Source organism: Physella acuta, unplaced genomic scaffold, assembly GCF_028476545.2.
Source record: "Physella acuta isolate Inbredline_101_S28 unplaced genomic scaffold, ASM2847654v3 ptg000271l, whole genome shotgun sequence".
NCBI classification, from domain to species: Eukaryota; Metazoa; Mollusca; class Gastropoda; family Physidae; genus Physella; species Physella acuta.
The window spans coordinates 631,782-645,078 of NW_026731790.1; the positions used below are offsets into that span (position 1 = coordinate 631,782).

At 33.7% G+C, this 13,297-nt stretch overlaps 1 pseudogene; it reads right to left on the reverse strand.

Moving 5' to 3' along the window:
* Positions 1–1,025: 1,025 nt before the first annotated feature.
* On the reverse strand, positions 1,026–2,234 carry LOC131939249 (mortality factor 4-like protein 1; annotated as a pseudogene).
* Positions 2,235–13,297: the final 11,063 nt, after the last annotated feature.

Consider the following 13,297-nt stretch of genomic DNA (forward strand, 5'->3'; position numbering starts at 1 on the left):
ATACATTTTTGTATTTAAAAAAGAACAATGTTATAAAGAAATAGTTTAGCGTGGTCGTTGTGTACTTATCAGGGTGTGGTGGACAGTGATGTGAGTATATTTTTCCTTTATAAAAGAGAAAATATGTCTGAAAGAAGCTCTGAGATGTACTGACATACATGAATGCTATTGTAAATGTGTCGTTAAGTTTAACAACAATACATACAATACATAGTGTTATAGATTTATGCATGCATGTTCAAGGTGATGTTTTATGTGTCACTACTCACAGACAGTCACTTTTTATATAACCGATGTTGTCAAATATCTAAATATGTTTCTAGTATTATAAAAAAAAACCGTTGAAAAAAATGGGTCCTTTATGGTTAATGCGTCTTTCCGGTGATGTTTTATTCTTAAAAATTAGTTATTTGAAATATATACTACTTTTTTGCTTAAAATATTGCGTAAGCAAACTAAGTTTAATTGGGCTTAATACGAACATACAGATATTTATTGTGTAATTTAAAATGTTAACCTAACACAATCACTTTTTATTATTTTTTTTTGTATAGAACCGTATTATATTAAATTTACTTATTAATATTATAATATTTACTAGGTAGAATCCCTTTGCTATTTTTAATGTATGAATGGGAAGTACCTCAAACTATTGTATATTTTAAACAGCACATAGGCCAATACTGCAGCATTATGTGTTTACAATTGATAGTTAAGAACGCTAAATACTGTTTTGTTCGGCAGGAAAATTATTGATGTCATTATTGAATTTGTATTAATTGTGGATATGGATTTAATTATATATTGATAAATAAAATAGGCCTGTTGATTAGCTTATTTCCCATTTCTTAAACGAAAAAAATGTAATGTAAATACATGCAATTCCAAAAATTCAATGAAATTTAAATTTTAAAAATAATAATTATTTTTTTTTTATGAAACAATTTTATTTAGATCAAAAATGACAATTACAGATGTCAACGACATGAAAATGACAATTAGATACACATGTCAACTACATAGAACTATATAATTTTTCTGTTGTAATCAGGAGGGGTATTTCATAGTTGGAAATTTTAAAAAGGGCGGCTCCATTTTTAGATAAATATTTAAAGAAATCATGGATATAGTTTAGTAAGATATGAACTGTCCTTTCATCTAGGGATGTGAAGGCCAGCATATTGCCCAGTCGAACAAATAATCTGAGAAGGTGGATGGCACCATAAATGCTAGACATTGGTTTATAAGGAAACTCAGATAAAATCTCACTGTACTGAGGTCTTTCAAATGTGTAGAGGAGCTGAGAGCCCAGCATAACATTGAAGTAGTCTTTACAGCCCAGCATTGTTTCTGCCATGGCATCTTTGTTGATGTTGGTGCTCTTGGAGGTTTTGGTCTTGATGTAGTCATCAATAATATCATCTACTGTCTGTTTACATGGCAAGGTGACCAGCATTTTTTGTCTGGTGATGAGATCCCAATCTTCCACAAGAACAGGTTTAATATCCTCAGGTATCTTGATCTTGACCTCTATCTTAGACAGGTATGTTTCTTCTGTTTCAACTGTAGGGTCTAGCCGAGCTCTCTTTCTTTTTGGCTCCCCAGTGGAGGTATTGGTCTGCGATGACAGCGTTGTGTCCTGGCTAACTACTGGTGTTGACTGGGTGCTGGGAATGGTTTCAGAGATTTTTTCCTTAGATTCCTTTTTATCCTTTGCTTCTTTATCCACTTCCTTATCCTTTTTCTTATCACCAGTAGAGAGCTGTGGAGTAGAAGGTCTTTGACGAGGTTCTTTACCTTTCTCTTTTTTCTCTTTAGGTGTTGACTTATCCTTAGGTGTTTTCTCTCCAACAGATTTGTCTCTCTCCTTGCCCTCTTTGCTGGGTTCCTTGTCTTCGGATGCACTTTTATCTTTCTCCTTCTCTTTCTCTTTGCCTCCTGGTGTTAGGGTCTTTGCTTTAGTTGCATCCTTCTCCAACTTCTTTGCTGCTTTGTTTTTCTTTGTCTGTGCACCATGATTTTTCAGCAACTCCTTTTGTTTTTGAATTCCTGCCTCATTATTCTTGACCACTCTACTTTCCTGGACCCACTCATCCCAATTTTTGTTCCACCCATTGTAATGAATAAGATATTTGCTTCATATAGAAGAGGACCATGATAACAAAGAACCTTCTCTCCTTCTTGGAATTTTGGCTTTGGGGCCATATTTTAGTACAAGGCCTTGTCTAATAAATTTTCATCATATGAAAAAACAAATTATTTCCGATTAAAGAAACAGGAACAACGATAGTTAATCTGAATTATCAACCTTCTATAAGTTGCACACTTAATATATCTAAAGTGTTAATTTAAAAGCAAAATGAAACAAATAAATGGCTTTTTTTTAAAAGACATACAATTTATTTGAATTTTCAATAAAAGTTATTATTTTTAAAGAAATAAAAGCATACCATATACATTTGTAATTCAAGTATTACACTAAGCTTACACATTTAACCAGCATTTATTTTTTTAAGTTGCATCCCTTGAAAACAATGACTTATAAAAATGGGAAGTAACTCGGCAAAATTAAAGGTCGACCTGTTCCAGTGCTCGATGTGTAAGTTAAAAACCTTGGCTCGTTAAACTAGAGTAGACAAAAGAAAATAGACATGGTGCCAAGATACTTCGAATTAAGATACTTCCTAGGTCGTCACATCCGTGTCGTTAATAAAACTACAGAAAACATTGTTGACATTAAGGGCATTGAGTCAAATACAGACAATATGAACATTTGAGTGATCGAGTTGATAGTTGAGTATAGGTCTTCAAGATTATCATGAGTTGAAAGTATAACGTTTTAAAGTGTTCGAGATTTGATTTGTTGCTTCTTGGTAGATGGCGTAATCGTGTGTTGGAAAACGCAAGTTGAGTGTCACGTAGTAGCAGAGGCGTAGCGACCCTTCCCGGCGCCCGGGGACAAACTTTTCGATTTGCACCCCCCCCCCCTCGAGATTTCGATTTGCACCCCTCCCCTCAAACTTTCGATTTGCACCCCCGTCAACCTTTCAATTTATTTGTCCAACCCACTTTGGCGCCCCCTAAGGTCGGCGCACGGGGACATATGTCCCCCCCCGCCCCCTCCTCGCTACGCTACTGCGTAGTAGCGTTGGTAGGATTGTTTATTTGGGTAATACTTTTAGTTCGTTGGGAGATGAATAGTCGTGCGTTGTGAAAGTTGAGTTGTCTAGTTGATCTTTGAGTATAGTTCGTCGAGATTATCGTAGTTCGATGTTGTCGTGACGGAACAGTCTACCTAAGATTACTCCTGGGTAGGCGTTGTCTCGCTGAAAAATCGAAATAGATGATTAGCCACTCGTACATTGAAACCACCAAAGTACTAGTACTTGGTTGCTCTTCTCGAGAGCTTAGAGCGTTAGGGGGAAGTGTGGGCGCAACCCCAGGGCGATCTTGGTTTGCTTGTTGAGTTGAGTTGATTTTACTACCTCCCGACCAAGGCAATCGACCCTAAAAAAGGCCGACTAACCAAATGGTTAAGATTATTGCTGTTTCAAGAACAGACACTACACTTTGATCTTAGCAAGGTAATCGTAGGTAAGATTTGACAGTAGCATAGTTATGTAGGACAGTATCACATTTAAGATAAGCCTTTATCCTAGTTAGGATAGATAGTAAATAATTATGTAAAACTTCAACTTCGTCAATCTATGTCAAATTTTATAAGTTCAATAAGCTAAAAAATGGACACGTTTATTGCATGTTTAAATAAATAAACACATCAGTTACATAAAATATATTTTTTTATGTACCTGTTGATGTTGGTTAATGTGTGGTTATATGCATTGGTTATTCCAGTTTTGTGTAGATATGAAGTGTTGGCATGTTTTTTTCCGCTTAGGATGGCCGTTTTGTCATTATAATTAAATTTAATGTAGTATGGAATGTCTGATGTTTTTTTCAGGCTAGATATATGTTTGTTTGGTGTTGTTTTTTTTTAATACTGTATTGCCAAAAAAAAACTGAAGTCATTCTTATTCAAGAATATGAAGATAGCGCTGTTAAAACCGAAAAATGACTTATGTACAGATTTTTAAAAGATATCCCCATTGTTTGTAAAGTGATAAAATCATACGTATATATTTTTCTAATGTATTATGTGTACATGAATACTACGACACTACTTACGAAATTAAAAATACCATTTTAACTTGGGTCTATGTTCATAATTTTTAATAAAACTTACTTTTTTTTGTACTTGTTAATACTTTTTATTACATTTTAAAGTAGCTTTCCTTGATGTTTTGTATTGCATACATGGGAAGTAACTAGCTCATTGTTACATTTTTTTTCATACCTCAATTTGAAAAGAAACTTTAAAAACAAAACATTTTATGTAGGTTTACAAACACAGGTAACACTGTGTATGAAATAAGAAATACAGAATGTAGGGCAAAATATTGTTTAAAAGTTGTGATTTTAGTGCAATCCAATGACGTTAAAAGCTAATGGAGATATCTATCGTCCCCTCAGTATTATCTTGTTCTATCTCTCAAAATGTAGTTTTGAGAAAAACGCATCTGAAGTTTCATGTGGTCTGATTCTTATATTTAAACTGTTCCAATTCATTTTTTTTTAGATAAAATGTTAAAGGGCATTAAGCAATGAGCATCCAAGTTATTTTTATTACTTTATGTACCATTAGAAGACCATAATAATTATTTTTCACTTTTGAGATAGAACAAAATACGATGAAAGTGATCAGGTTTCAAAAATTGTATAATGTTCTAAGTCAAATTTTGTGTTTTTTAGGCAGTTATAATAGCTTTTCTAGAAGTATCATCTACTTTTTGTATTAGCAATGTCTTCTGGTTTTCTATCCTATTGTTCCCGGTCTTTACTTTCATATTTTTGATTACCGCAACGTGCAAAAAATATTTTTTGCACTACATTACAGAACAAGTAATATTTTAAGTTGTAAGTATGCTTTTGCATACATAATTTTGATTTAATTTATTAATAAAATGAATTCACAAGTCAATAGATAGGTTCAATAGATTTTAATGTTTTAATTATACACCATGAGCCGTTTCAAAAAAAAAAAAAAAAAATAACAAAAATAACAAGAACTTGTAATAATGAATATTGAGAAAATACATAAACTTTGTTTTTATAATCAAAACAGTTTAAGCAAAAATAACACTCGCCGACAGTGCTTTAAAAATTTAAAAACGTACTGTTAAAGGCTTTGTAATTTAGAAATAGATGATAACTAGCCACAAAGAGTAGCCATAAATTTTCTGTCAATCTCTGGCATGTAGGGCATCATTTTTTTCAAATCTTTCTTCTTTTCTGCTGAAATTAGGGAGCCCACTTTATACAAAGTAAACCCTACAGATACTATTAAACTGCTATACTACTAAACAATACAATTAGTATAGGCGTATACTACGGTGTACATTAACAATATTAGGCCTATTATTAATTAAGATATTTCAACAAACTTTGAACTAAATATGTGTAAAATAACATAATTAAGACAACATATAAAAGATAAATATACTTACGATTCAGGATCTGGTAATTCAGTCAGTTTATTTGCATGACAACCAAAATCGACTAAAAGGTGTTCACACGCCGCCATTTTGATCGACGACGCACAAGTCACATGACTTAAACAGCTGATTTCATTGGCAGAATCGGACATAGAACATTATAATTCTAGCGTATCCAAGGAAAATTTATGCGTTAATTTTATATAGATTATATACTGTTAGAACAGAATCATATTATAAAACTGACATAGAACAAGATTATACTGGCCAAATGTATCAACTTGTAGTTAGAACAATGTCAAATTGAAAAGTTTGGTAGGAAGCAGATGACTTAGAGTCACGTAGATAAGTGGAGATTGAACATAGTGCTTTTCTACATCATAGGGTCGAGTTTTTCGAAAAAATCAAAATTCGTAGTTAGAACAAGATAATACTGAGGGGACGCTATGTAGATTTACAGTAAACGTTGTTACAGTAGCGTATCTAGGGGGGGGGGGGGGGGCGGGGGGACATATGTCCGCGGGCGCCGGCCTTAGGGGGGGAGGGCGCCAAATTGAAAGTTTGAGGGGGGGGGGGGGGTGCAAATGAAAAGTTCGAAAGTTTGTCCCCGGGCGACGGGAAGGGTCTGCGTTGTTACTTTGTATTTCATAATTAAGAGTTTTGAACAGTCCATTATGTTTTATTTAGGTAAGTGTTATTGATGACATCATCATTTTAGGAAGTTTAATAAACAACATAAACATATAATTAACATCTAGTTAGCTAAAGAATAGCGTTGTTAAGTGTAGAGGGCACCCATCTAAAAGTCCCGTTGATTTTTTTCGGTTCCATGAAGTGAGCTATGTAGTGTATATGGACGTATGTATGAAAAGAAAGTTAATATAGCATTCGTATTCTAACTTATAGGAATCTTATTTTTTTTAACATTTTTTTTTCGTCTCCGATAATAATAAAAAAAAGGCGCCTCACAAACCCCGACCCTTGAATGTGTTCTATGATCAGAAGCCTTGCTAGAAAGAGAGTGATGTGTTAACTTTAATGTTTGTGTTAAAGTGTGTTGGTTGTGTTTGTATGAGATGGGCTTTTGGTAATATTTGTGTTAAACTAGCTGTGTGCATGTGTGTAAGTATGAGTATTTCTAATAAAATCACGTAGTTTCCAAATAGTAATTTACAGAATAAATGAAAGGATCATCGGCCATTTGGTCGGTTTATTATACCTGATGATACATAAAATGATTATAAGGGGTAAGGGCTATGTTAAGGCGTTGGTTAAAGGTTCGGATTAAAGGATCAAATTCAGCGTTCATACTTGCAAGTTGTATTAGTTTAATGTTTACAACCAGTAACACGACACTCGTTTTAAAGTTATCAAAATGTGTAGCATTAACTGACCAAGTTGTGTGCTTTGAAGAAAGGTGCTGGACGTGACGTGGGCGTCTCTGATTGACCGCTGACAGGTGGTGATGATGAGCTAATCGTGACAAATAGTCGATACGGTTCACTGCACAAGCCAATCACGTCACGTAAACCACGCCCCTATCTTTATGGACCAATGGGAGGCGCTTTATTTCTCATATGAACGTAGCCTACAGTTCTATATTAAACGTGTACCATTTCCAACTGTTCATTTCATTTCCTGACTTTGGATTACCTTCACCGTAAACTCTCTACAGAAATTGACCGTTGGTTAGATCCGAAGACGTCCTGTTTCCAGTAAGTTTTAGTTTTTATTTTTTTTACTAAAGTCATATGCAGGAAATTCCTTAACTATTTTCATCTATTATTAATTATTGAATATAGGCGACGCTAATAAGGAATACATCCTACATACCTAGATGTCTAAAAGTCTTTTTAGTCGATATACATTTATAATATTGCTACAGTTAGCACATGTTTTTTTTTTAATATAAACTAATATTTGTAATATGCAAACCTCTACGATAATGAAATTAGATGTAAGTTTAGTTCATACACATTTTAAATCCAACTAGATGTGGTGCATCATTTACTGGATAACATACGTTTTTAATATATCATGAAGTATTTTCTAAATAACGTAAAATGATTGTATATCATGACAATACACTTTTGACACATGCGCTACAACAAAGTTGTACATTTTTGTACATATAAAACTTTGGTACGAAAAACATATAATTCTTCCAAGCACCTATCTAATAACATAAAGCATTATATGAATTGCACATAATTCACATCATATTACAACACAAATTAGAGTCTACACACTAACACAAATATTTTTTTTCAATCATAAATAAATGATCATAATGATCTACACTACATTTAACATCACATACCTTATAGATCACCGAAATAGGCTGAAATACAACAAACCTACAAAGTAACAAGAAAAAGACAAAAGCGTGTTCAAATATTTCATCCACCGTCGGCGCTCTGTTTTAATACCTAACATTATTTCTATCACTCTAAATTATTTTTTTATATATCAAATATATTACTATTACTAAGCATTAATGAGTATTCTTGAAATTGTTTAGAATACCAGAGCCCAACTTTATGTTGATACCCCTTGAAGTAAAAGCTGAATTAACAAAATTTTCTTTCAAAAATGACACAATCTCTCGTATGGCGCCCATGGGGTTTTATCACACGGATACAAATCTCAGCCCTGCTGGTTCTGATGATGTCTCACGTCTGCCGGAAAGCTGCGACACCTCACCCGTTTCTAGAAGACACAATGAGTCATTAGTTACATATAGCTGCCAATCTTCATCAATACAAGAATACTGTCAAACATCACATGAAAGTGAGGAAATGAGTTAACTGAGTATATACCTGACCAGAGGTAGGTTGAACACAATGCTAACCAGCTGACCACTGTATACGAAGCTCCAGCCACCACTGACCAGAATAAAGCTGGCGACCAAACTGTCACAAAGACAGAAGACGACGTTGTTTACCAGATGAAGACTGAACGAAATGCAGAGAGTAAGACAGTAGTTGTGGAAACTCATGTTCCAACTAGGAGAAGAAAGGGGGGCAATACTGACAACAAAAGCTCAACTGTAAAACAAACCAAGAAAGATAACTCATCAAAAAGAGAGAAAGTAATGCCTGATGGTGACCACGAACTGAATATTAAATTTGATTCAGCTCACAAGCAGAGATTTTGTGATGAATGGGGAAATTATATGGTAAATTAAAATTATTCTCTAAACAATATGTTCTTATGAGTAAAATTTTGTTAGTCTTTCTTTTCATAACTGCATCGAAATCCTTATTTTTAAAATAGTCAATACCAATTTAAATATTTATTTTTGTTTTTCTTTCAGGTTCCAACAATGCCAGATGATCAGGATTTAAAGCAGCTGCACTACATCACTTTTTTTGTAAACAGTAATATAGGAAAATTTCCTGAACAACCTCCAAATGCTTTATTTCCCTTACATGACCCATTTACACAGTGTAGGTTTCTTTTATTTTTTTTCCCCACGTTTTCTTTAACTTGCTTTCGTCTCTGTTTGTTTTTCCAATCAAATCTTGCGATCGAAATTTCTGGCACTTCCCAGTTAGCTAGCGCACTGAAATTTTCAGGGAAGCTTTGTTTTGGATGACAATAGAATATTCAATTGTTATTATTACTAAATTGATCCATGGAAACATTTTATTGATCATTTTAGACCGCTATAATTGTACAAAAACGTGGGGAAAAAAAGGGACATAACCCAGTAACTATAATGTGATGAAAACAAGGTTCGGTACTCTCCCTCTTTTTGCTTACTGAGTAGTTGTCACGCGGTGTTTGTGTACAAACAACCAGAACGTAACAACTGGTGGCCAGTATGGGGGAGACGATATGGTCGAGTGGTTGGGCACACGATTGCTATCCCACTCGGCGCGGGTTCAAATCTATGTGTTCTAGTCAGTAACATATTCACACAACGTGCTTTTTACGAGTTGTCTTTTTACGAGTTGTCTTCGTTTACCCAAAAAAAAAGTGAATGCGAAAAGATAAAATCGATAGCAAGATTTGAATGCAAACAAACAGACAAAGACTAAAAAGTAGAAAATAATAATCATTAAAAAAGTTTTAAAAATCCCACGTTTTCTGATTGAACTAAAAAGTAGAAAATAAATGCTATACATCACAATAATGCAAGCGATCACTCTACTATAAGCGATGAAAAACGTGGGGCGCCGTGATTTTCTTACAGTTTCTAATACTGTTGACTCTCTACAAGATCCCTAATAAAAGTCAATAGTATTATCTAATCAATAGTAATATAACTTTTACTTCGGCGCCCCACGTTTTTCATCGCTTATAGTAGAGTGATCGCTTGCATTATTGTGATGTATAGCATTTATTTTCTACTTTTTAGTTCAATTAGAAAACGTGGGTTTTTAAAAACTTTTTTAATGATTATTATTTATTACTTAACATATTTTTAAACCGAATTTAAATGGCCAAGTTGAACATTTTAAAACAAAAATACAACATCACCATGTCTGTCTACAGCTTCATCAGGACGGTGTAGACATCCAGACTCTGAAGTTTTCCTTCAACGGTTTTAGTTTCTAGAACCCACAGCTGGCAGCTCTTGGAGAGGAAAAGTTTAATCAGCTTTTGGACTCTATGTACCAGACTAATGGTAAGTTTTGGTGTAGTTTTAAAGTATTGAAAAAAAAAGTATTAAAAAACATAACAGAACATAATATTTTTTAATAAATTGCAGCTTATTAACAAAATTTGAGCATGTATATCTTATTAATAAAGTTTGAGCTTGTATATTTTATTAAAAGTGGTTACTTTCAGGTGAAGGAATCATACACTACTGTGTACCAAGATCTGTTGATGACGGTGCCTTGAGTGGTCACGTGACCAACGAACGTGGTAAAATGTGACGTCACTGCAAGGTCCACTTCCCCCATAAGAAATGGGTGTGTTGCTTCTGTAGAGCCCAGATGTTCGACACAACAGACATGGACAGACACACCCCCTTACACACAGGTAGGTTCGGCTTTCTTACTAACATTGTAAAACAATGTGTCTGTCCTTATTTTAAACGTGTTTAAAAGGTTGTCTGAAAATAGCTATTTAATTACATAATATGTTTATTGAATGTTCTAATACAACACATAATTCAAAATATCTGTTAAATTTATGGTTTTAATACATGTGTATTACTTGTCTCTGTTCAATGTTTAAAGGTAATTGACATGGTATGGTAAGGTCAAATGGTAGAGTTTATAAATTCTAACCAGGCAGTCTTACGTTTGAATCGGGATTAAAGACCGTAGATTGTCCCTGAGTCCGCCCAGCTTTCTTGAGTACCGGATTCAAGTTAGGGAAGTTTGCGCGTAGAAATAAATATAATTATAGAACAACAATAAATTATGTTAAAACGGCATCCTATTCACAATTAACGAGCAATTACAATATATATATATATATATATATATATATATATATATATATATATATATATATATATATATATACTAGCTGCATCCCGTGCTCCGCCACGGTAAATCTTTTTAAATGTACATTTTTGGAACAGAACAAAACGAACAAAAACACAACACAAACATAAACACAACCACAACACAACCACAACACAACCACAACACAACCACAACACAACCACAACACAACACAACACAACACAACACAACACAACACAACAACACAACCACAAAGCAACCACAACACAACCACAATACAAACAAAACACAACACAACCACAACACAACCACAACACAACACAACAACACAACCACAACGCAACCACAACACAACCACAATACAAACAAAACACAACCACAACACAAACACAACACAACACAACCACAAAGCAACCACAACACAACCACAATACAAACAAAACACAACACAACCACAACACAACCACAACACAACCACAACACAAACAAAACACAACCACAACACAAACACAACACAAACACAACACAACCACATCACAACCACATCACAACCACAACACAACCACAACACAACCACAACACAACCTCAACACAACCACAACACAACCACAACACAACCACAACACAACCACAACACAACCACAGCCACAACATTAGAATCACCACCAAACAACACGCTTTTTTAGGCGTCCGCGCCCAAAGAGAGCCTTTATTTAAGTCACATAAATAGATCCTACTCCATAACTTACAATAAAACAATGCGATGCAAATAAATGTACGGCAAGTGGCGTTTACTTTTATGGTTCTAAGAAAACACATTGGTAATGTAATTAGAATCACCACCGAAAAACACGCTTTTCCCAGGCGTCCGCGCCCAGAAAGAGCCTTCTCAGCATTCTCTATACTATAATCCTAAAATTTCACCATCTGTTAACACCGAAAAACAAAAACAAAAAATAGTGATTTTGAGAGATCATAGACTAATTAGAAAATAATATAAATAACCTTAACATTTTTCTATTTTACTTATGAACCTTTACATATAATAATCAATGTGGAAGTAATAATAAAAATTAACTTAAATTATTGAGAGTGAGTTGAATATTAAAAAATAAAACACATTTTCCCATACGTCCGCGCTCAGAGACAGCCTTTCCATTCTTCTCAAAAATTCTAATTTCACCATCTGTTTTTATAACACCGAAAAACAAAAGCAAAAAGATAGTGATTTTTTGAGAAATCATAGACTAATTAGAAAATGATAATAAATAATATTAATAATCTTAACATTTTTCTCTTTTAATTATGAACCTTAACATATAATAATCAATGCGGTAGTAATAAAAAAAATTAACTTAGAATGGAATTGATGAGTTAAATATATTTTCAAATTACCTCCCTTGCAAAAAATTACCAAAAAAAAAGTTGAATTAATTAGTTTCTTTGACCTACTTTCATAAAAATATATCCATTTTTTCTAGGAATATAAACGAAAATGATATTTAACATTGATTTTTTAAATATGTTTTAGCCATGTGCGTGTATTTAATATTTTATTTAAGTTATGCAAAAGAGTAAACACAGTGGCATTTATAAAATAGCTCTATGCCGCTATATAAACAAACCCTACTCTATTACCTATAGTAAGACACTGCGGTGCACTGAAAAGCACAGCATGGTGCGTAGTTTACTTTTATAGTCCCAAAATCTATAGCGATGACGGACGGAAGGAAGGACACGCTCAGCCCGCTTATATATATATATATATATATATATATATATACATATGTATTGTTTAATTAATACTAAATTACAACGGACACAATAATCTAAACGGTGGTCCACCTACTATCACGGCTGCACAATAGATGGTTATAAGAGGAGCATATACAGTTTATCATATCACATTTAACAGTACACAAACATTGTCAAACTTTCACAAGACATGTACTATTTTAAACAATTGTGGCGAGTTTTATTTAATGAAATCTCGTCGTCTCTCGCCCTCCAACACGACTGAGACCTTACAAGATGAAATAAAATATAAAAAAAAATATAATTAAGGAAGAATGTATCAGCTAAGGAAACGATACATTCAGATATTCGTCCCAACGTGTTAAATTAAGTTCTGCTTTTTTACTTTCTCGTATATACGAAGTATAGAGAAAGTATTGTAATCGTGCAAAAAAAAAATCGAGATTTTTACAAATCTCGACGTTTTACACCTCACTGATACGGAAAAACATAATTTTGCAATCTTGTCCGTATGTCTGTGTGTGTGTGTGTGTGTGTGTGTGTCTGTCTGTCCGTGTGTAAACA